Source organism: Palaemon carinicauda, chromosome 42 (genome assembly GCF_036898095.1).
Source record: "Palaemon carinicauda isolate YSFRI2023 chromosome 42, ASM3689809v2, whole genome shotgun sequence".
NCBI classification, from domain to species: Eukaryota; Metazoa; Arthropoda; class Malacostraca; order Decapoda; family Palaemonidae; genus Palaemon; species Palaemon carinicauda.
This window is the reverse complement of record NC_090766.1, coordinates 17,430,073-17,435,072: the sequence shown is the minus strand read 5'-3', so window position 1 is coordinate 17,435,072 and position 5,000 is coordinate 17,430,073.

Here is a 5,000-nt window from a genome sequence, read left to right as displayed (position 1 = left end):
AACAGTTGCTAATATGTGATATCATTGTTCATACATTCATTAGACAAATCACCATGTCTTTTTCAAAATGCACCAAGTCCTTATTTTATTGAGGTAATAACCTTGTCTTTTTCAAAATGCAGAAGTATTGTATTTTATTGAGGTAATCATCTGTCTTTTTCAAAAAGTCTTAGTGCCGCATTTTATTGACAATTTCGTCAAAAGTAACGCTCTTAAATTTTTCGCAAATACTTAAGTGTTGTGGCCTGATTGGTGACGTATCTGCCAGGTGTTTGCCAGACGGGGGTTCGAGCCCCGCTCAAACTCGTTGGCGCTTTTAGTGTCTGCAACCTTACCATCCTTGTGAGCTAAGGATGGGGGGTTTGGGGGAGCCTATAGCTCTATCTGCTGAGACATCAGCAGCCATTGCCTTGCCCTCACTTGTCCTAGCTTGTGTGGAGAGGGAGCTTGGGCACCGATCATATAATATATGGCCAGTCTCTAGGGCACTGGCCTGCTTGCTAGGGCAATGTCACTGTCCTTTGCCTCTGCCATTCTTGATCGGCTTTTAAATCTTTTTCTGCAAGTATACGAAGGCTCCCGAATGCATACACAAATTACGAGTGCTATAATATTTACCACAAAAATAAGTGTGATCCTCCATTGCAAGGAAACGACAGTATCCTGGTTTACCACTGGTATGTAAGTTTTATTTCACAATTCATCATCTAAACAATAATATTCCCATTTTCATTACTATCAAATATTAACAATATATAAACACTTCTACATTCACCACCAAGTTTCGAATGTCTCATATAATGAAATACCAACGCTTCTCCTTTTGTCGCAAAAGCAGCACACGTTCCTTACACCAAGCAGCAGTGACCCTGAATAAAAAGGAGAGAGAAAGAAGTGAAGAGAAATAAGAGAAGGCCATTACTTACACTTCCCCCAAATATCTCGACAATTACGTCGGAGGGGCAAAGTGAAAAGCGACGGAGACAAGACGAAGCACCCAAAAAAAATAAAACCCATTCCGGGGATGCTTATTTAAATACAAAAAAATAAAACCCATTCCGGGGATGCTTATTTAAATACAAAAAAAAATAAAACCCCTTCCGGGGATGCTTATTTAAATACAAAAAAAAATAAAACCCATTCCGGGGATGCTTATTTAAATACAAAAAAAAAATAAAACCCATTCCGGGGATGCTTATTTAAATAAAAAAAAAAATAAAACCCATTCCGGGGATGCTTATTTAAATACAAAAAAAAAATAAAACCCATTCCGGGGATGCTTATTTAAATACAAAAAAAAAATAAAACCCATTCCGGGGATGCTTATTTAAATAAAAAAAAAAATGAAACCCATTCCGGGGATGCTTATTTAAATACAAAAAAAAAATAAAACCCATTCCGGGGATGCTTATTTAAATACAAAAAAAAAAAAATAAAACCCATTCCGGGGATGCTTATTTAAATACAAAAAAAATAAAACCCATTCCGGGGATGCTTATTTAAATACAAAAAAAAAATAAAACCCATTCCGGGGATGCTTATTTAAATACAAAAAAAAAATAAAACCCATTCCGGGGATGCTTATTTAAATACAAAAAAAAAATAAAACCCATTCCGGGGATGCTTATTTAAATACAAAAAAAAAATAAAACCCATTCCGGGGATGCTTATTTAAATACAAAAAAAAAAAAAATAAAACCCATTCCGGGGATGCTTATTTAAATACAAAAAAAATAAAACCCATTCCGGGGATGCTTATTTAAATACAAAAAAATAAAACCCATTCCGGGGATGCTTATTTAAATACAAAAAAAAATAAAACCCCTTCCGGGGATGCTTATTTAAATACAAAAAAAAAATAAAACCCATTCCGGGGATGCTTATTTAAATACAAAAAAAAAATAAAACCCATTCCGGGGATGCTTATTTAAATACAAAAAAAAAATAAAACCCATTCCGGGGATGCTTATTTAAATACAAAAAAAAATAAAACCCATTCCGGGGATGCTTATTTAAATACAAAAAAAAAAAATAAAACCCATTCCGGGGATGCTTATTTAAATACAAAAAAAAAATAAAACCCATTCCGGGGATGCTTATTTAAATACAAAAAAAAAATAAAACCCATTCCGGGGATGCTTATTTAAATACAAAAAAAAAATAAAACCCATTCCGGGGATGCTTATTTAAATACAAAAAAAAATAAACCCCATTCCGGGGATGCTTATTTAAATACAAAAAAAAAATAAAACGCATTCCGGGGATGCTTATTTAAATACAAAAAAAAATAAAACCCATTCCGGGGATGCTTATTTAAATACAAAAAAAAAATAAACCCCATTCCGGGGATGCTTATTTAAATACAAAAAAAAAATAAAACGCATTCCGGGGATGCTTATTTAAATACAAAAAAAAAATAAAACCCATTCTGGGGATGCTTATTTAAATACAAAAAAATAAAACCCATTCCGGGGATGCTTATTTAAATACAAAAAAAAAATAAAACCCATTCCGGGGATGCTTATTTAAATAAAAAAAAAAAATAAAACCCATTCCGGGGATGCTTATTTAAATACAAAAAAAAATAAAACCCATTCCGGGGATGCTTGTTTAAATACAAGGAGGCGGAACGGCCTGATAAAGATAGATCAACTAATTTTAAAAAACACTGGAAGTAATTTTGCGCTTTGATGCTGTTGTTATCATTATCATTATCACTAGAGGGAACATCAGAAGCACGTCTAATCCATGAATATTAAGGCATTTCCTTTCCAATAACTATTTCTCCGTATTAGTCTAATACTATATCCAAGTCTTCCTTTTGTTCTCTAGGCTTGGGGAGGACCATAGCCTCTGCACCACGGTCTTCCACTTTCTTGAGTTGGAGTTCTCTTGCCCAAGGGTACACCCAGGCACGCTATTATATTTGTTTCCTTATTTCCTTTCTTCATTGGACTATTTTCCCTGTTGGAGCCCTTGGCCTTTTGTCATCCTGCTTTTCCAGCTAGAGCTATAGCTTAGCAAGTAATAATAATAATATTACTATAGACTACCATTTCTTTTCACATGACCACACCATCTCCAAATGCAGACGCGAGCAATTTTATCAATTCTATCTATCTCCCAAATCCCAACAGTTCTCATTTTTGTTACGTGACATCTTCTACGCTAATAATTCATCTCAAAAGCACAAAACCACTTTCTCTTATTTGCATTAGATATGCACACTTCAATGCTATAATACCCAGTTCGCTCAACATTTCCTGTAAACGTTCCAGCCCTGCTTTCCTTATATATATATATATATATATATATATATATATATATATATATATATATATATATATATATATATATATATATATATATATATATATATATAAACATCTATATATATAAACATCTATATATATATAAACATCTATATATATGTATATATATATATATATATATATATATATATATATATATATATATATATATATATATATTATATATATATATATATATAAATATATATTAGTGCAAAACTGTTTTACAGTAAAAACTATACATATACTGTAAAATAAGTATAAATTAAACAACTATACATCTGGAAGTTTTCGAATGCTTTGTAAATGATCTTTTTTTTTTTTTCAATTTAAATCTTTATAACAGTAGATTGTAAAATGTATGCACAAAACATTCTCCTTGTACGTTAGTTTCTTAGTATTCGAAATCGTATGAACGAGGAAATTAAAGAAAAAAAAATCCATTAAATACACTATTATGATCACCACATTGAACTAAGCTCTATTACTATTCAAATTGTAATAACAATATAATGGGAATTTTATTCTATACCAGCAGAAATGTTTCAGCCAAAACTGGGACAAATAAATATATTTTGCAAATGACAAATTGCCATTGAATGAATTATGGCACGTCCCCGAAAAATGAAATATAAAAACCATTTTAGCTACGCTGAATCAGTCAATCTTTCCACCCACAACTTGTAAGGAAAATAAATCAAGTTTTCCATCTATTTGGACAAAAACTTGACTAACTGAGGAGGATGGAAATTAAAGTTTTCCATCTATTTGGACAAAAACTTGACTTACTGAAAAGGATGGAAATTAAATAAAGTTTTCCATCTATTTGGACAAAAACTTGGCTATCATATGATTCTAAGTCCATAAAATATTGTTTTGATTAAAACAGTAAATTTTATCATAGTGCTGATTTATGAGATATAATTCAGAATTAATGTGATTTTTTCTGTTCTCCACTTGGACTAAAAGGTGCATGAACCTGTGTATATTAGTTACTATATATAAAAATCCACATTACAAAAGAAGGCAATAGATTCTAAAAGGTAAGAGAAATATAAAAATAATATATCTTACACTCGGGCACACTATTCTATCTTATATCTCTTCCTCTTGTTTTATTAAAGTTTTTATAGTTTATATAGGAAATATTTATTTTAATGTTGTTACTGTTCTTAAAATATTTAATTTTTCCTTGTTTCCTTTCCTCACTGGGCTACTTTCCCTGTTGGAGCCCCTGGCTTTATAGCATCCTGATTTTCCAACTAGGGTCGTAGCTTAGCAAGTAATAATAATAATAATAATAATGATATCGAGGTAAAACTATTTAATAAACAAAGTGAAATATGACACAGTGAATTCAAGTCAGAAGGCAAAAAAAAAAAAAAAAAAAAAAAAAAAAAAACATTTAAGACGAATTGTGAGAAAATTAGCAGTTAGCCTGTAACCAAATGATAGTCATTTTATAACTCTTTTAAACATGTTATCTTGGAACTTGAAACTCCAGCTAAGACAACTGACTTTCTCGCAAAAAAAAAAAGAATAAAGAAAAAAAAATTGTCAAAATGACAAATTTACAACTTGGGCCAACACTTAAAATTTTCAAGCGACAATGACGAGAAAAGTTAAAATCACGCCGCAACAAAGGAAATTCTATACTCGCACATTATTCTTTTAAATATATGCAAATCG